At 37.7% G+C, this 21,161-nt stretch overlaps 1 long non-coding RNA gene and 2 other non-coding genes across 3 annotated transcripts in view; 1 reads left to right on the top strand and 2 right to left on the bottom strand.

Moving 5' to 3' along the window:
• The window catches only part of LOC136037703 (uncharacterized), a 185,385-nt gene that overhangs the window by 146,938 nt on the left and 17,286 nt on the right, over positions 1-21,161 (top strand). The window lies entirely within an intron of this gene.
• Positions 9,409-9,481, bottom strand: Trnaf-gaa (transfer RNA phenylalanine (anticodon GAA)). The gene has a single exon. It is a non-coding gene; the product is annotated as a tRNA-Phe (tRNA).
• Positions 11,836-11,908, bottom strand: Trnaf-gaa (transfer RNA phenylalanine (anticodon GAA)). Its single transcript has one exon. It is a non-coding gene; the product is annotated as a tRNA-Phe (tRNA).

The following is a 21,161-nucleotide window of genomic DNA, read 5'->3' as shown; positions in this document are numbered from 1 at the left end:
GCTTTGTATATGCACAGACAATGGGAAAGCCAAGAATGTTGTATATTCGCAAAGTTTACGTAGTTTGAAACACATATATAAATCTATCTATATTCACAGGTGGGACACAGGGACACAACTACAATGGCGCGTAACTAATATGGCGCGTAACGACTTACAAGCGCGGGGGGGCTTGGGGGGCAGGAAGCGCCCCACCAACGTTGCTCTAGTAGTTCCTCGGCACGCCTTCTTTTTTCACTTTCTCTTTTAGCAGCAAGTCTGCTTTCGCGTTGCACTGGTAGTTCCTCGGCACGCTTTCTTTTCTGACTTTCTCTATCAGCAGCAAGTTTTTTGGCATAGAGTCTTTGAGCATCTTCATCAGTCATTATAAACTTAAGCATTAATAGAATTCTACGCGAACATACGTCTTATATAACTTGAATGACGTCACGCCTTCAAAGCAAAAATGATGGCAACTAATTTCATGACGTCAGCCGAAATATGACGGCGAACATATGTCTTATATAGCTTGAATGACGTCACCTTCAAAGCAAAAATGATGGCAACTAATTTCATGACGTCAGCCGAAACATGACGTCACCTGATCCATCCACAGATCCACACACAGACAACTTATTTTTATATATATAGATATATATATATATATATATCTATAAATAAGTTGTATGTCTGTAACACTATCTTCTATATACATAAAATAAGTTGTATGTAGTTTTGTGTTGAGGGTTTGCATATGACGTCTGAAAAAATATTGAAGAAAAAGAAAACTGAAAAAAGAAAAAAAGGTAAAAAACTAAAAAAAAACTAAAAACAAAAAAACTAAAAAAAAAGAAAAAACTAAAAACTGAAAATAAATTTTGAAAAGAAAAAACCTAAAAAGGGAAAACCTAAAAAAAAATTTAAAAAAAAGGTAAAAAACGAAAAAAGCTAAGATAACAAAAAGGCTAAAAAACTAAAAAAAAGAAAAAACTGGGAATTGCATAAATATTTCAATTTATCTTGACAATAGATTAAAGTAATTCGAAAACCTTAAAACAGATACCCAAAATCTTGAGGTTTATTATAAATTGTTGAGCTTTAGCATGCTTTGCGCGTACAGATTTTTCCAAATGTCAATTGAACATATGACGTCTGAAAAATAAAGAAGAAAAATAAAACTAAAAAAAGAAAAAAACAGAAGCCAAGGGACACCTCCTATACAGGAGTTTCGGACAGGGCTGTTCAAATACCATAATGCTTGTTTTGATCAGATTATATTTTTAGGTGTTAAGGGTTACTAAAGTTTCTTACTATTGGACTTAATCGTCTGTTACTAGATTACTAGCTACCGCTGCAACCCTTATTACTAGCTACTGCTCTAGCCCGGATTACTATGGGTTAGAGTTCAATGTTACCCTTAAAAACTAGCTAGAGTTGCATTCATAGAATTCAATTTGGTAAAATTCTAGTTAATTGACTTCTTGCTATCTCGAAAAGGGTTTAGGTTATTAAAATGAAAATTTTTGGGATGGGTCTACAGTCTAAAGTATGTCCCGGGAAGGTATTTTAAAATTTGTTGTACTTCAATTAAGCAGAAGATCTCTTTTGCAACGTTTTACTTTTATAACACACATATTTTTTTATGGTCATCAAAGGTCAGGGCCCTCAAAAGGGAGAATGAGTGGAGGTAGTTGCTTCAAAATCTCTTCCCCAGACATACTTTAATCTATAGTTTCATCCTGAAAGTTTCATTTTCCTAACATAAACCCTTTCTGAGTTAGCAAGAAGTCAATTAACTAGAATTTTACCATAAAATTCTCCTGGGGCATGATATCCTTACCGGACCTATTTTTGTTGGTTTTTTTTTAAATATTGCGACGTGATCCATTTGCAGCCTCGTGCGAAACATGAAATTTGACTTCGCGAAAACCAAACCTTAATTTAACCCACTAGACATTCTGGTACTGTGAACACTAAAAATGCTTAATTTTGATTATTTAGGGACAGTAATCAGTAAAAAATAGCTTTCCATAGTTAAATATACCAACCCCCTTCCTACTCACGAAAATAATACTGAACTCTTCTAAAAAAAAAGGTTCAAGGCAGTAAAACTTCGAAATTAAGCCACGATTGAATGATTTGTTTTTATAATTAACTATTTGTTGAGCTGGCGCTTCGCGCCGACCCAACACCTAGTTGGGGGGGGGGGCTTTACATAAACTAGTATCATGGCTTTATATAAAGAATGAAATTCAAGCCATATTAGCTAAAACAATCTATTGACAACATAACGTGAAACAAACATATCTCGAAAGTTGCTTCTCTAAGGAATGTTATATAAGGGCGTCAATCTAGTTAATTATGAATGGGGATTATGCAAGTTGCATTGGTTGTTTAAAGAAAGATAATTGTGGGTCCTTTTGGGACCCTCTTTTGTATCATGCCTTTGACACTTGTAAAAATAAGCATTAATAATCTGACAGTTGGAACAAAAGGACTTCATGATGATCAAGATCATAAGTTAAAAATATAATTATTTCTGCTTGATATTTTATCCCGAAGTCATATTAGCGGTTTTTATTATCTTAACAATAATGTAAGACAACATAAACTAGAATAGAATTAAGATGTCAAAGCATACAGTTTGATATGTCCCTTAATATGATGATTCCCCTGATATTTCTCTGTGGAGAACACAGGAGTAACATGCAAAGATATTTATCAAACAGTTCGTGGTAACGAACTGTAGTAAGGAGCGACCCGACTCAATAGTAACCAAAACTCTAAAAAATGGAATTTTGATACCATTAGCTACATCAAAAGAATCGCATTTTAATGCTGGTTTTAAATATATAAGTTTCATCAAGTTTAGTCTTACCCATCAAAAGTTACGAGCCTGAGAAAATTTGCGTTATTTTAGAAAATAGGGGGAAACGCCCCCTAAAAGTCATAGAATCTTAACGAAAATCACACCATCAGATTCAGCGTATCAGAGAACCCTACTGTAGAAGTTTCGAGCTCCTATCTACAAAAATGTGGAATTTTGCATTTTTTGCCAGAAGGCAGATCACGGATGCGTGTTTATTTGTTTTTTTGTTTTTTTTGTTTTTTTTTCCCCAGGGGTGATCGTATCGACCCAGTTGTCCTAGAATGTTGCAAGAGGGCTCATTCTAACTGAAATGAAAAGTTCTAGTGCCCTTTTTAAGTGACCAAAAAAATTGGAGGGCACCTAGGCCCCCTCCCACGCTAATTATTTTCCCAAAGTCAACGGAACAAAATTCTGAGATAGCCATTTTATTCAGCGTAGTCGAAAAACCTTATAACTACGTCTTTGGGGACGACTTACTCCCCCACAGTCCCCTTGGGAGGGGCAACAAGTTACAAACTTTGACCTGTGCTTACATATAGTAATGGTTATTGGGAAGTATACAGGCGTTTTCAGGAGGATTTTTTTGGTTTGGGGGAGGGGTTGAGAAGAGGGGGATATGCTAGGGGAACTTTCCTTCGAGAATTTGTAATGGGAGAAGAAAATTTCCATGAAGGGAGAGCAGGATTTACTAGCATTATTTAAAAAAAAACAATTAAAAAATAAAAGTGAAAAAGCTTTTTCAGCTGGAAGTAAGGAACAGCAATAAAACTTAAAACAAACAGAAATTATTACCCATATGAGGGGCTCACCTCCTTCTAATACCTCGCTCTTTACGCTAAAGTATTTCCGGTAATTTCAACTACTTATTCTACGGCTTTTGTGATTCAGGGGGTCATTCTTAATGAATTGGGATAAAATTTAAGCTTTAGTGTAAAGAGCGAGGTACTGACGATGGGGCGAATCCCCTCATATATATAATAAAAACATGAGAATACAAAAGTTCTTTACGTAAGCTAATTTATAAGTTACGTAAATCTTTTACCAATAAAAAGATTCGTAAAAAATTAAAAGTTCTATTTGCCTTTTTAATTAACCAAAAAATCGGGGGGCAACTAGGCTTCGTCCCCCGCTCTTTTTTTCTCAAAATCATTCGATCAAATTTATGAGAAAGCCAGTGAGCCAAAAAAGAAAAATATGCAAATTTCGTTTTGATTATTCCTCTGCGGAGAGCCAACATCAAAACATGCATTGATTCAAAAACGTTCAGAAATTAAATAAAAAAAACAAGTTTTTTCAACTGAAAGTAAGGAGTGACATCAAAACTTAAAACGCACAGAAATTACTTCGTATATGAAAGAGGCTGCTTCCTCATCAACGCCCCGCTCTTTACGCTAAAGTTTTTTACTGTTTTAGAAAGAAGAATTGAGAGAAAGAGTCAAACTTTAGCGTAAAGAGCGGGGCGTTGATGAGGAAGCAGCCTCTTTCATATACGAAGTAATTTCTGTGCGTTTTAAGTTTTGATGTCACTCCTTACTTTCAGTTGAAAAAACTTGTTTTTTTTTATTTAATTCTTGTAAAGGACATGCTAGTGGCTCATGTTACTTATAATTGTACTTGTGGTGGGAATCAGGCGTTTCCACCTCATCCGGCATCGATGATCCTAGAGACATTCTTGGACCACGTTGTTTGATCTTTTGCCAGCTGCTCTGCAAAAGTGAGCCACTGTTTTGACCATCTGTGACCGAATTTATGAAACCCCCGATTGGTTCAAGGTCTAACTTGGCCAGGTCCCACCAGTTGTTCCTCTGTCCTCCTTGGCGTTTCTTCCAGTAGCTAATAGGTTCAACTAGAAGTTTTTGGTGAGGCAGGTACACTGGCGGTTTCCGTAATATATGGCCCAGCCATTTCAAACACCGTTCTTTAATAGTGAGCACAACATCTCTCTGAATATTACAAATTCAATGTATATTCGCGTTGGAGATATGGTCACGTAGCTGTACTCTGAGAATTCTTCGGAGGCAAGTATGCTCAAACATCTTGAGTTTATTCTCATGCTGTAGTTCTACCAAATATGTTTCGCACCCTTAAAGGAGAACGGCGTGGACTAGTGCCATGTAAATTCTAACTTTCGCTTGGACACTGATTTCACGGCGATTCCATAAGGGTTTCCGAAGGGAAGCAAAAACTGTCTTCGCTTTCTCTATTCTCTGTTGGATATCAGCGTCAGAAGATCCATCAGTACAAATCTGGGAAACTTAATATGTGAAATGGTTGACTTTTTCTAGCTGAACTTGTTTGGCTGTCAGCGGGAATGGTTCTGTGTCGTGGTTAATAGCCATGAATTTATTTTTCTCTGTGCTGACTTTCAAGGTGATCAGGTCTGCCCAGGCCCCAACGCTGTCAAGTATAATTTGGGCTTCTACGACGTCTGACAGGAGACCAAGATCATCTGCATAATAAAGGTCAGTCAGTGAGAGATTATGTCCAATCTGCGCTTCTGGATAAGACGATAAAGCACTTTCAAGCACCCAATCGATGCAATAATTGAACAGAGTCGGAGAGAGGACTCACCCTTGTTTTATTCCAAACTCAACCAGAAATTCTTCGCCTTCTTCGCCATAGACTCTAAATCAGCTCACTGAAGTGTCATAATTTGCCTTCATCGGTTCAACAAACTTCTGCGGCGTTCCATCATTCTCTAGGATCTTTTAAAGTTTCTGGCGAGTGACAGAATTAAGGCGGCAATGAAGTCCAGGAACATCAAGATCAGGGGTAGGTTGTACCTTTCAAACTGCTGGATAATGATGCGAAAGGCAAAGATATTATCAGTACAACTTCTACCGTCTATACGTCGGTCGAAGGCCGACTTGATTTTCTCGAGTTCTTTCCTCTCTAGCCCCTTTGAAGCGGTTCAAGAGTATTATTTCGAATATTTGTACTGCAATGTCTATGAGACTTATCCAGAGGTAATTTATGCATTCGGTTGTGTCTCCTTTCTTATAGAAGGAGAGGATGACTTATGTCTTCCAATCTTTTGGAAAAGTGTCTGTCCTCCACACTTCTTCGAGAATGCCATGGAGCTGTTTAGCAGTGACCTCAGGGAATCGTTCGTATAGTTCCAGGGGGAGACCGTCTTCATTTGGGGCCTTGTGGTGTTTTAGGGTCTTGATCGCTTTTAGTATTTCGGCTCTGGTCGGTGTATCCAGCTCGATATTGTAAGGCTCTTTGGAGACAAAAAGTGGGAAGGCAACATGAGCAGATGAAGGGGATGAGTTTAGAAGGAACTGAAAGTGATCCTTCTATCTTGCTGAGTGTTCCTTCTGACAACTAATGATTTTTCATGATATGTTTTTGACTATTTCTCAGACAGCAGCTTTCTTATCAACGGATTCATTCAGGATCTGGTAAATCTTGCGGGTGTCATGTAATCGTGCTATATTCTCCATCATCTGCCCATTCTCGCATCTGTGACCCTGTCCAAATTTTCCAAGGATTTGTGTTGTGGTCTGTCTGACTGACCACCTCTTGCGTTGAAGTCTCCAGCAGCAATCAAGCAATCACCTGCGGCTATAGAAGAAGTCAACTGCTGCAGTTTGCCGAAGAAAACATCCTCGATCGTTTCATTAGCGTCACGGGTGAGGGCATAGGTAAAAATTATCGACACATTTGCCGGGTTTCCCTTTAGTCTGATTCTAGCAAGTCTACAGGAGACTGGTTCCCATTATTGGTCAAAAGTTTGAGACGCCCACTCAGTAGGCATGCCATGAATTAACAGATTCAATTTGAGGTCCTTGACATCACTTTACAGTACCTGATTCTCCAGTTGATCACACCTTAATTTTTGATCCTCCAACTCATTTTCCAGTTACCCAATTTTTATTTCTCAATCGGTGGCATCCTTTCTTAGCGTAGCTATTTCCCCCGTAAGAGACTGAATCAGGGCCTGAAGATGGAAATACATGGTTCGTCTTGTGTGAATGAAAGACGACCAAACACCAAAGTCCATCCTTTAGTGCCAACCAATAAGAATGCAGCAAAGGGTAAAACCAAAGAATACACTACACAAAACATATCAGAGGGACCTTCCCACTGGGTATACGTCTATACAACCCCAGTGGGTAGACGTTATGGCAGTAGCCCATTTGAGGGATGACTGGCATCTCTTTGTTAATGTCCTAGTTGGCTTCAGAGGTATAGGGGTATCTAAGATCAAAGTTAAAATTCCGTTACCTTAATTTCCAGTTCAGTGATGAATATATTTCAGTTAAAAGGGATAAAAAGAATCATTTTGTACATGCTTTACTTAGTATGTTCCCCAGAATATGCACTCAAAGTGTCACATAAGTCTGTACATTAGCTTGGAAGTAAGTCCTGAACCTGAATCTACAATGCCTTTGGTATGTTTTGGGATAATAGAGTATGTATATTCGGTTAAGGGGTTAATTAGAGTTTCAAGGAAACAAGAGTCGAAGCAGAAACAAAATCAATGCCAGCATATTAAAATTTATCGGTTTTTTTTTAGATTCTACCACTTTACCTTATCTTAATCCATCCGTAAGCCTGAAGGTCTTCCAGACCTGTAGTACTCTTGAGTTGATGACTGCCAGTAGAACCTCCAATGCTTCTTCTCCCACTCTTTGTCAAATTGGTTTTCAAAGTAATAAGCAAGTAATTGTAATAAGTAAGTGCAGTAAATAAGCATCATTATTGCAATTAATCGCAAGAAACAGATAATTATGATATCCTTGTGATTATTTTTATTTGATGAATTATACAATTATTGAAAAACACACAATTGCTTAAAAATAAGGAATTATTCAATTGAGTGTATCCCTGCCCTGACCTGGCTAGTAAAAAAAAAAAAATAACTCAAATGACATGGATATTTTTCCTGTATGAAACGTAACGTCTCTAACACTGACAAAAACAAAGATAAACTAAACTAAAAGTTAATAAAATCCAAAACCAAGATATTAGAGAAAAACATTATCAATATCCACAACAATCGTAATTGAGATTATAGGTCACAGAAGCTAAAAGGGTTGCTTCAATGAGAACACCAAAGCAACTGGATAAAATATAAAATTTACAGTTGAGTATGAAGAAAATAATGAGCTGCCATTCGTTGATATTTTATTAATTAAAGGAGATTTTGTTATGTTTTTCTAAAAGCCTACACACAGTGATATATATCTGAATTTTAACTTGTGCCAGCCAAATTCTGTAATCAATGAGTTTTAATTTCATTAGTTAATTAGGCTTTCAGAAGCTGCTACCAAGAATTTATTGATTAGGAATTATTTTATTTATTAGACATTTTATTTGTAATGGCTACCCAATTAAATTCATAAACGTAATAATATAGACATATTAAACATAATAATTAAAATAAATGCTGTTTCATAGTCTTCAGAATTGAACTTGTCTAAAGATCATATTTAGTGTTTGGAAACCGGGGAATTAGCGGTGGTGTAAACTTCAGATGGGGCTCATTTGACTTGAAATTGGAAGTTATACTGCCCTTTTTAAGTTTCAAAAGGGATTTTAGAGCAACTGGTGGAACCTGGCCAAGTCAGACCTTGAACCAAGCTCTGACCAATTACTTAAAACGTAATTTTTTCCTCTTACTGGAACTTAGCAGTTCTTTTCTAAAATCTTTAATGCACGTTACAAGGTCTTTCTTTTTGGTACTCAAGGACTTTACTAGCTCTCAATGAGAAAAAGTGCCAATATATGTTGTTTCGTGAACTGGTTCGGTCGCGAACTGGTTGTAAGCCATTTTGGCCTTTAAACCTTCAGTCTAACGCTCTCCCATCTAAGCTATTTCGGCTTATCAAAAACTATTTTTCAAATACGTTCTGATGAAAATAATGTATATATATAAAAATAAGTTTTATGTCTGTTACATAAGTTGTATGTCTGTTACACTATCTTCTATATACATAAAAATAAGTTGTATGTATTTTTGTGTTGAGGGGGTTTGCATATGACGTCACTGGGACTTAGCAGTTATTTTCTAAAATCTTTAATGCACGTTACAAGGTCTTTCTTTTTGGTATTCAAGGAATTTACTAGCTCTTAATGAGAAAAAATGCCAATATATGTTGTTTCGTGAACTGGTTCGGTCGCGAACTGGTTGTAAGCCATTTTGGTTATATGTATTCGTGTCCTAGTTGCCTTTTTTCAGTTACTATATTACTGCGAATTGGCAAGATCAGGTTCAACCAACTCAAAAATAATACGACAACATTTATCAGAAATTGTTTGTTTAGAATTGTGTGTATCAAATTTTCTAGCTTTGATCAAATGCCACTATGGAATTTTGAACAAATTCACTTAAATTGTCAATTTCGGTTGAAAACAATTTTGGTTTATTGATAAATTATTTCTTGGAAATGAAATCGGCTTCCTATTAATTTTTCTGATAGAAGTTTCATTGTTCTTATACAGTTCTTTAAAATTTGACTTATTTCGCTACTGTGATATTATTTATTATGTGATTTTAGCAAATCTGGTACTTATCACAAAGTTTGATTAAAGACAAAAGGAAGCAAAAAATTTGCCGAAACCCGGGATCGAACCAGGGACCTTTAGATCTTCAGTCTAACGCTCTCCCATCTGAGCTATTTCGGCTTATTACAAATTATTTTTCAAATACGTTATGATGAAAATAATCTATATATATATATATATATATATATATATATATATATATATATATATATATATATATATATATATATATATATATATATATATATATATATATATATATATATATATATATATATATATATATATATATATATACTAGCTGTCGGGGTGGCACTTCGCGCCACCCCAACACTTAGTTGGTGGGGGCGCTTCGCGCCACCCCCAAGCCCCCCCGCGCGCGTAAGTCGTTACGCGCCATATGAGTTACGCGCCATTGTAGTTGTGTCCATAGTTGTATGGTCCATGGGAAAACAATCCGTATTCAGATCTATACCTCATGATTCTAATGATTGCCCTTGAGCTTTGTTGATGGTGATTGCTAATCGACCATTCCCTGTGTCGCTTTCGTCATTTATATATCCCCCTGTGCCCCCCCCCCCGGCGTCCCCTTTGTAGTTTTGTCCCTGTGTCCCGGTCGTCATTTATATTCCCTGTGTCCCAGTCGTCATTTGTGTCCCGGTGTCCCAGTCTGTGATTTCTCTTTGAGTGTCCCGGGCGTCATTTATATTCCTTGTGTCCCGGTGTCCCGGTTGTCATTTATATCCCCCTGTGCCCCCCGGCGTCCCCGTTGTAGTTGTGTCCCTCTGTCCCGGTCGTCATTTATATTCCCTGTGTCCCGGTCGTCATTTGTATCCCGGTGTCCCGGTCTGTATATAAATTCGTTTTTTAGTTTTGTTTTTCTCCTTTATTTTTCATTTTTTTCCTTTTTTATTTTTTTTCTTTTTTAGTCTTTTTAGTTTTTTAGCTTTTTTAGTTTTTTTAGTTTTTGTTTTACTTATGTCCTGGTCGTCATTTATACTCCCTGTGTCCCGGTCGTCATTTGTGTCCCGGTGCTTTGTTGATTGCTAATCGAACATTCCTTTTGTCCTGGTCGCTTCCTCTTTGAGTGTCGTCATTTATATTCCCTATGTGCCGGTGTCCCGGTCGTCATTTGTGTCCCGATGTCCCGGTCTGTAATTTCGTCAGTTGAAAACATGACGTCAGTTGACACACAAACATGACGTCACCCGACAGACAGACCCACACACACACAGACAACTTATTTTTATATATATATAAATTGTTCCGAGTTTTCATCCGTCACGATGTCTAAGATTGAAAAGGATAAAGTTCAACTGGATGCAAAGTCAATTTAGTCCCTTCTTTCGATACTTCTGTGTTGCTGTTAGATTGTCAGGTTTACCGACTCTTGAACATGCAACATATAATTGTCCATGGGAAAAACAATCCATATTCAGATCTATACCTCATGATTCTAATGATTGCCCTTGAGCTTTGTTGATGGTGATTGCTAATCGAACATTGCCTGTGTCCCCGTCGTCATTTATATATCCCCCGGCGGTATCACCGAGCCTTTGTTTTTTTAACTAAAATCTGGTAGGCATTGATGACCTTATCCAAGTCAAAATCCCAAACCCAATCATCATCGCTATCATTTTCAGTTTTGATATGTTTTGACTCTCGCTGTTCAGGTGGATTTTCATCTAACTGCGCAGTTTTGCGTTCTTTAGCCGCAAGCCGGTTTTCATGCTGTTCTTGTGATTCCTCGGCACGTTTTCTTTTCTTACTTTCTCTATCAGCCGCAAGCCTGTTTTCATGCTGTTCTTGTGATTCCTCGGCACGCTTTCTTTTCTTACTTTCTCTATCAGCCGCAAATCTTTTGGCATAGACTCTTTGAGCAGCTTCCTCGGCTGTTACCATTGTAGGTTCTTCAGTCATTTTACAATTAAAAATTTCTCTTTCAACGATCTCTTACAATTAAAATTTGTCTTTGAACGATTTTCTTAAATACTTATAATGACGTCATATACTAAGCATCATCATAACAAACATGACGACAACTAGCTTCAGTTTTTTATTTTTCAGCTTCACTATGAAATACATATCGCCTTTTTTCAGTTACTATATTACTGCGAATTGGCAAGATCAGGTTCAACCAACTCAAAAATAATACGACAACATTTATCAGAAATTGTTTGTTTAGAATTGTGTGTATCAAATTTTCTAGCTTTGATCAAATGCCACTATGGAATTTTGAACAAATTCACTTAAATTATCAATTTCGGTTGAAAACAATTTTGGTTTATTGATAAATTATTTCTTGGAAATGAAATCGGCTTCCTATTAATTTTTCTGATAGAAGTTTCATTGTTCTTATACAGTTCTTTAAAATTTGACTTATTTCGCTACTGTGATATTATTTATTATGTGATTTTAGCAAATCTGGTACTTATCACAAAGTTTGATTAAAGACAAAAGGAAGCAAAAAAATTTGCCGAAACCCGGGATCGAACCAGGGACCTTTAGATCTTCAGTCTAACGCTCTCCCATCTGAGCTATTTCGGCTTATTACAAATTATTTTTCAAATACGTTCTGATGAAAATAATCTATATATATATATATATATATATATATATATATATATATATATATATATATATATATATATATATATATATATATATATATATATATATATATATATATATATATATATACTAGCTGTCTGGGTGGCGCTTCGCGCCACCCCAACACTTAGTTGGTGGGGGCGCTTCGCGCCCCCCCCAAGCCCCCCCGCGCGCGTAAGTCGTTACGCGCCATATGAGTTACGCGCCATTGTAGTTGTGTCTATAGTTGTATGGTCCATGGGAAAACAATCCGTATTCAGATCTATAGCTCATGATTCTAATGATTGCCCTTGAGCTTTGTTGATGGTGATTGCTAATCGACCATTCCCTGTGTCGCTTTCGTCATTTATATATCCCCCTGTGCCCCCCCGGCGTCCCTTTTGTAGTTTTGTCCCTGTGTCCCGGTCGTCATTTATATTCCCTGTGTCCCAGTCGTCATTTGTGTCCCGGTGTCCCAGTCTGTGATTTCTCTTTGAGTGTCCCGGGCGTCATTTATATTCCTTGTGTCCCGGTGTCCCGGTTGTCATTTATATCCCCCTGTGCCCCCCGGCGTCCCCGTTGTAGTTGTGTCCCTCTGTCCCGGTCGTCATTTATATTCCCTGTGTCCCGGTCGTCATTTGTATCCCGGTGTCCCGGTCTGTATATAAATTCGTTTTTTAGTTTTGTTTTTCTCCTTTATTTTTCATTTTTTTCCTTTTTTATTTTTTTTCTTTTTTCTTTTTTTTTTAGTTTTTTAGCTTTTTTAGTTTTTTTAGTTTTTTTTTTGCTTATGTCCTGGTCGTCATTTATACTCCCTGTGTCCCGGTCGTCATTTGTGTCCCGGTGCTTTGTTGATTGCTAATCGAACATTCCTTTTGTCCTGGTCACTTTCTCTTTGAGTGTCGTCATTTATATTCCCTATGTGCCGGTGTCCCGGTCGTCATTTGTGTCCCGATGTCCCGGTCTGTAATTTCGTCAGTTGAAAACATGACGTCAGTTGACACACAAACATGACGTCACCCGACAGACAGACCCACACACACACAGACAACTTATTTTTATATATATATAAATTGTTCCGAGTTTTCATCCGTCACGATGTCTAAGATTGAAAAGGATAAAGTTCAACTGGATGCAAAGTCAATTTAGTCCCTTCTTTCGATACTTCTGTGTTGCTGTTAGATTGTCAGGTTTACCGACTCTTGAACATGCAACATATAATTGTCCATGGGAAAAACAATCCATATTCAGATCTATACCTCATGATTCTAATGATTGCCCTTGAGCTTTGTTGATGGTGATTGCTAATCGAACATTGCCTGTGTCCCTGTCGTCATTTATATATCCCCCGGCGGTATCACCGAGCCTTTGTTTTTTTAACTAAAATCTGGTAGGCATTGATGACCTTATCCAAGTCAAAATCCCAAACCCAATCATCATCGCTATCATTTTCAGTTTTGATATGTTTTGACTCTCGCTGTTCAGGTGGATTTTCATCTAACTGCGCAGTTTTGCGTTCTTTAGCCGCAAGCCGGTTTTCATGCTGTTCTTGTGATTCCTCGGCACGTTTTCTTTTCTTACTTTCTCTATCAGCCGCAAGCCTGTTTTCATGCTGTTCTTGTGATTCCTCGGCACGCTTTCTTTTCTTACTTTCTCTATCAGCCGCAAATCTTTTGGCATAGACTCTTTGAGCAGCTTCCTCGGCTGTTACCATTGTAGGTTCTTCAGTCATTTTACAATTAAAAATTTCTCTTTCAACGATCTCTTACAATTAAAATTTGTCTTTGAACGATTTTCTTAAATACTTATAATGACGTCATATACTAAGCATCATCATAACAAACATGACGACAACTAGCTTCAGTTCTTTATTTTTCAGCTTCACTATGAAATACATATCGCCGAACCTTTGTTTTTTTAACTAAAATCTGGTAGGCATTGATGACCTTATCCAAGTCAAGATCCCAAACCCAATCATCATCGCTATCATTTTCAGTTTTGATATGTTTTGACTCTCGCTGTCCAGGTGGATCTTCATCTAACTGCGCGGTTTTGCGTTCTTTAGCCTCAAGCCTGTTTCCTTGCTGTTCTTTTGATTCCTCGGCACGCTTTCTTTTCTGACTTTCTCTATCAGCAGCAAGTTTTTTTGCATAGACTCTTTGAGCATCTTCATCGGCTTTTGCCATTGTAAGTTCATCAGTCATTTTAAACTTAAATATTAATAGATTTCTACGTGAACATATATGTCTTAAATATCTTTAATGACGTCACCGTCATAGCAAAAATGACGACAACTAACTTCATGACGCCAGTCGACACAGAAGCATGACGTCACCTGATCCACAGACAGACAACTTATCTTCTATCTATCTATCTATATATATAAAAATAAGTTGTCTGTCTGTGGATCTGTGGATCAGGTGACGTCATGTTTCTGTGTCGGCTGACGTCATGAAATTAGTTGTCGTCATTTTTGTTATGACGATGACGTCATTCAAGATATTTAAGACATTTGTTCACGGAAAAATGTTTAATTGTAAAATGAGGGGACGCCGGGGGCACAGGCGGGATATATAAATGACGACCGGGACACAGGGATTGTTCGAATAGAAATTACAGACCGGGACACCGGGACACAAATGACGACCGGGACACCGGGACACAGGGAATATAAATGACGACCGGGACACTCAAAGAGAAATTACAAACTGGGACACCGGGACACAAAGGACGACTGGGACACAGGGAATCTAAATGACGACCGGGACACAGGGACACATCATTAGAATAATGAGGTATAGATCTGAATACGGATTGTTTTTCCCATGGACAATTATATGTTGCATGTTCAAGAGTCAGTAAACCTGACAATCTATTTATATGCACAGACAATGGGACAGCGAAGAATGTTGTATATTAGCATGTTTTACGTAGTTAAAAACATATATTTATATCTATCTCTATTCACAGGTGGGACACAGGGACACAACTACAATGGTGCGTAACTAATATGGCGCGTAACGACTTACGCGCGCGGGGGGGCTTGGGGGGGGCGCGAAGCGCCCCAAAAACTAGGTGTTGGGGTGGCGCGAAGCGCCACCCCAACAGCTAGTTTTTATATATATAGATAGATATAATTCTAAAATTGTCAGGTAATTTTCCATTTTGAAATAAAAACTAAAAATTATTGCTCAGACATAAATATTTTTGATATTTACATAATAGCTTTAGTGGTTCTGGACTGAAAACTAAATATGCTAATCAAATTGGGAATTGCAATCTTTTAGGTTGAAAAGGCAGATCCATTGGAATCATGAGAATGCGTGGAATAAGAAAAGCCTCACCCTCAAAAGGCCCTGTCAAGATTGTTGCCTCTATTACGTTATAACAGACATAACACGTCATTTGTGTCCCGGTGTCCCGGTCTGTAGTTTCGTTAGTCAACAAACATGACGTCAGACGACAAACTACTTCATGACGACATACAGCTCAATCCTTATAATGACGTCAGTCGACAAACATGACGTCAGTCGACACACAAACATGACGTCAGTCGACAGACAGACAAACAACTTATTTTTATATATATGGATATAGATTATTTTCATCAGAACGTATTTGAAAATATATATATATATATATATATATATATATATATATATATATATATATATATATATATATATATATATATATATATATATATATATATAAGTTGTCTGTCTGTCTGTGGATCTGTGGATCAGGTGACGTCATGTTTCGGCTGACGTCATGAAATTAGTTGCCGTCATTTTTGCTTTGAAGGTGACGTCATTCAAGTTATATAAGACATATGTTCGCGTAGAAATCTATTAATGTTTAAGTTTACAATGACTGATGAAGATGCTCAAAGAGTCTATGCCAAAAAACTTGCTGCTGATAGAGAAAGTCAGAAAAGAAAGCGTGCCGAGGAACTACCAGAGCAACGCGAAAGCAGACTTGCTGCTAAAAGAGAAAGTGAAAAAAGAAGGCGTGCCGAGGAATCAAAAGACCAGCAGGGAAACAGGCTTGAGGCTGATAGAGAAAGAAAGAACAGAAAGCATGCCGAGGAACTACCAGAGCAACGCAGAAGCAGACTTGCTGCTAAAAGAGAATGTGAAAAAAGAAGGCGTGCCGAGGAATTACAAGAACAGCAAGAAATCAGGCTTGCTGCTGATAGAGAAAGTAAGAAAAGAAAGCGTGCCGAGGAATCACAAGAACAGCAAGAAATCAGGCTTGCTGCTGATAGAGAAAGTAAGAAAAGAAAGCGTGCCGAGGAATTACAAGAACAGCAAGAAATCAGGCTTGCTGCTGATAGAGAAAGTAAGAAAAGAAAGCGTGCCGAGGAATCAGAGCAATCTGAAAGTTATCGCCTGGCATTCAGGTACAACCCAGTCGATGATTATAGCTTGAGTAGATGTGTTCAAATCGGGACAATGTCTAAAATTTGTCCCTATTGCAAGTCCTTGAAATTCAATGGTGAAACAATGGGAATGTGTTGCGCCTCAGGAAAAGTTAAACTTCCTCTATTGGCTGCACCACCAGAGCCATTGAAGACTTTCCTTACTGGAACTACGTCAGAATCTAAGCGTTTTTTGTCAAAAATCAGACAATACAACTCATGTTTCCAAATGACGTCGTTTGGAGCCCAAATCGAAAATCCAGATCAATTTATGTCTACTTTCAAAGTAAAAGGGCAAATTTATCATAGAGCAGGGTCCCTTCTACCATTCTCAGGCGAGAATCATAAATTTGTACAATTGTACTTCATCAGTGATAGAAATTCTGAATTGAATGCACGTTGCGAAATTTCTCCCAACGTTGAAAGGACAATCGTTTCCCAATTGCAACATCTTTTCCACGAAAATAATAATTTAGTGCGTCTGTTCAAAACAGCCATCGATTTGATGCCTACTGATACTCATAAAATTGTTATTTCCGCTGAGAAAACGCCTCCTGGCCAACATGTGCGTAGATACAATGCTCCGACTATCGACGAAGTGGCAATCGTTATGGTCGGTGATCAGTTTTTACCTCGAGATATTATTCTACGTAAGCAAAACGCTCAATTGTTAAGAATTGCTGAAACTCATCGATGCTACGATGCCCTACAATATCCTATCATTTTTTGGGATGGAGCCGACGGCTATCACTTTAATATTAAATTGATGAATCCAGCCACTAACAAAGAAATGAATAAGAAATGCAGTGCAATGCATTATTATTCCTATAGACTAATGATTCGGCAGGATGAAGAAAATTATATTTTAAAATGCCGTGAATTGTTTCAACAATTTGTCGTGGATATGTTTGCTAAAATTGAATCAGAACGTTTGCTATATATCCGCCTGAATCAGACCAAGCTCCGCTCTGAACAATACATTCATTTGCGAGATGCAGTTATAAATGACGGTAATACCACAAACGTTGGAAGATTAACAATTTTACCTTCGTCATATGCTGGCAGTCCCCGTCATATGCATGAATATGCTCAAGATGCTATTGCGTATTTTCGTCTCTATGGTCGTCCAGATTTATTTATTACATTTACATGTAATCAATCTTGGGACGAGATACTGCAGCTTTTACTTCAAGGACAATCGGCGGTTCATAGGCATGACATTACGGCACGTGTCTTCCGGCAAAAGTTGAAATCACTGATAAACTACCTTGTAAAACATGAAGTGTTTGGGTCAGTGCGATGCTGGATGTACTCAGTGGAATGGCAAAAACGAGGTTTGCCACACGCACATATACTAATCTGGCTACATAAAAAAATTACTTCAAACGAAATTGATGATGTGATTTCCGCTGAAATACCTGATAAAAATGTCGATAAGGGGTTACATGATATTATTGTAAAAAATATGATACATGGACCTTGCGGTGCACTGAACGAAAATTCACCATGCATGGCCAAAGGAAGGTGCACAAAGCAATATCCTCGACTTTTAGTACCCAAAATAATTACTGGCAATGATGGTTACCCACAATATAGAAGAAGATCTACTGAAGATGGCGTAAAACAGCAATAATAAAGAAGCGTAACGGTACCACAATCGAAGTAGATAACCAGTGGGTTGTTCCATATTCCCCATTATTATCAAAAACATTTAATGCACACATAAACGTTGAATACTGTAACTCCGTAAAGGCAATCAAATACATATGTAAATACGTCAACAAAGGCAGTGACATGGCAGTTTTTGGCTTGCAGTCCGAAATCAAAGATTTCGATGAAATCGTAGAATATCAGGCTGGAAGATACATAAGCAGCAATGAAGCTGTTTGGCGAATTCTTTCATTTCCGATACATGAACGTAGTCCAGCTGTTGTTCACTTAGCGGTACATTTACAGAATGGTCAACGTGTTTATTTCACGGAAACCAACGTGCAACAAAGAGTCCTGAATCCACCGGATACAACATTAACAGCTTTTTTTTCGCTTTGCAAAAATGATTCTTTTGCAAAAAAAACTGCTGTATACTGAAGTGCCTTCGTATTACACGTGGAATACTAAAAATAAAGTATTTGAACGTCGAAAACAGGGTAAGTCAGTCGACGGCCAACCTACCATCTTCAAAGATACCACGATAGGAAGACTCTACACCGTTCACCCCAATCAACATGAATGCTTCTTTCTACGCCTGCTTTTGGTGAATGTACCCGGTCCGACATCCTTTGAGTATTTGAGGACTGTAAATGGTACTATACATGACACTTACCGTAGTGCATGCCAAGCTCTGAATTTATTGGAGAATGACCAACACTGGGATAACTGCATCAATGACGCGTGCGAAACGTCAACCCCAAGTCAAATTCGTGCATTGTTTGGCATCATTTTAACAACTTGCTCTCCATCAGCTCCTACAGAGTTATGGGAAAAATATAAGTCAAAAATGTCCGAAGATATACTTCATCGAAAACAGTTAGAGACGTCAGACATGACTTTTGATTTTACATCAGAAATTTATAACTACACTTTAGTTGTTATAGAAGATTTGTGCGTAAGTATGGCAAACAAACCTCTTCAGGATTTGGGAATGCCTTCACCTAACCGTATCGCTGCTGTTTCGACATGTGTAGAATTGGATCGTGAACAAAGTTACAGTACGAGTGATCTATTGTCGTATGTACAAAATAACATTTCCAAGTTAACGTCGGAACAAAAAGACATTTATGATACGATAATGCATTGTGTCGATAACAACGTTGGAGAAATTTTCTTTTTGGATGCGCCAGGAGGTACTGGTAAAACGTTTGTGATAAAACTGATTCTGGCATCAATTCGATCTAAAAATGATATAGCGTTGGCAATTGCGTCGTCCGGAATAGCCGCAACATTGCTGCCTGGTGGAAGAACTGCTCATTCCGCTTTGAAATTGCCTCTGAACTTGCATTCTACAGAAACTCCCACGTGCAATATTTCCAAATCATCTGGGATGGGTAAAGTATTGCAGCAATGCGAACTTATTATTTGGGATGAGTGCACAATGGCACACAAAAAATCGCTCGAGGCTCTGGATCAATGCTTGAAAGATTTGCGAGGGAAGTCGAAACCCTTTGGCAGCACCTTAATATTGCTTGCGGGAGATTTCAGGCAAACATTACCTATAATACCTAGATCAACTCCTGCAGACGAAATGAATGCTTGCCTGAAAAATTCTAATTTATGGGCACACGTAAAAACATTAAAATTAACTACAAATATGCGTGTCCGATTGCAAAACGATGACTCTGGTCAAAAATTTTCAGATCAATTGCTGGCAATGGGAAACGGAAAGCTCCCAGTAGACTCAATTTCAGGACGTATACAACTACCTGCTGATTTCTGTAATTTAGTGACGTCCAAAAATGAATTGATTGAAAAAGTATTTCCGAATATTCTAAAAAATTATAAAAATAATAAATGGCTAAGTGAAAGAGCGATTCTCGCACCCAAAAATATAGACGTCCACGAAATCAACAATATTGTTTTGACCAAGATTCAAGACCAGGCAGTCCTTTACAAGTCAGTCGACACAGTTTTGGAACCAAATGAAGCGGTTAATTATCCATCTGAATTTTTAAATTCCATAGATCTTTCAGGGTTTCCACCACACGTGCTACAACTAAAAATAGGCGTACCAATAATACTTTTAAGAAATATAAACCCACCAAAGCTTTGTAATGGCACTCGACTTGCCGTAAAAAAAACAATGGAAAACCTAATAGAGGCCACAATCCTGACAGGGCCTTTTGAGGGTGAGGCTGTTCTTATTCCTCGCATTCCCATGATTCCAACAGATCTGCCTTTTCAATTTAAAAGATCGCAATTCCCAATTCGATTAGCATTTGCAATCACCATTAACAAAGCTCAAGGTCAATCATTAGAAAAATGTGGTATTGATCTTAATACTGATTGTTTTTCCCATGGACAATTGTACGTTGCATGTTCGAGGGTCGGTAAACCTGACAATCTATTTATATGCAGCGAGAATTGGACAGCGAAGAATGTTGTATATTCGTAAGTTTTACGCAGTTAATTTGTATTTCGGAACCAAATGAAGCGGTTAATTATCCATCTGAATTTTTAAATTCCATAGATCCTTCAGGGTGTCCACCACACCTGCTACAACTAAAAATAGGCGTACCAATAATACTTTTAAGAAATATCAACCCACCAAAGCTTTGCAATGGCACGCGACTTGCCGTAAAAAAAAACAATGGAAAACCTAATAGATGCCACAATCTTGACAGGGCCTTATGAGGGTGAGGCTGTTCTTATTCCTCGCATTCCCATGATTCCAACGGATCTGCTTTTTCAATTTAAAAGATTGCAATTCCCAATTCGATTAGCATTTGCAACCACCATCAACAAAGCTCAAGGGCAATCACTAGAAAAATGCGGTATAGATCTTAATACAGATTGCTTTACCAATGTACAATTGTATGTTGCATCTTTGAGGGTCGGTAAACCTGACAATCTATTTATACGCACAGACAATGGGACAGCGAAGACTGTTGTATATTCACAAGTTTTACGTAGTTAATTTGTATTGTATCTATCTATCTATCTATCTATATAAAAACGAGTTGTGTGTATGCATGTTTGTTTGTTTGTAAAAAGAGCGTTTGCATATGACGTCATTATTAGTACATACGGCTTTGTATATGGACAGACAATGGGAAAGCCAAGAATGTTGTATATTCG

This window comes from Artemia franciscana, chromosome 17, assembly GCF_032884065.1.
Source record: "Artemia franciscana chromosome 17, ASM3288406v1, whole genome shotgun sequence".
Taxonomy (NCBI): Eukaryota; Metazoa; Arthropoda; class Branchiopoda; order Anostraca; family Artemiidae; genus Artemia; species Artemia franciscana.
The sequence above is the reverse complement of the archived record's forward strand: the minus strand, read 5'-3'. Positions and strand labels throughout refer to the sequence as shown.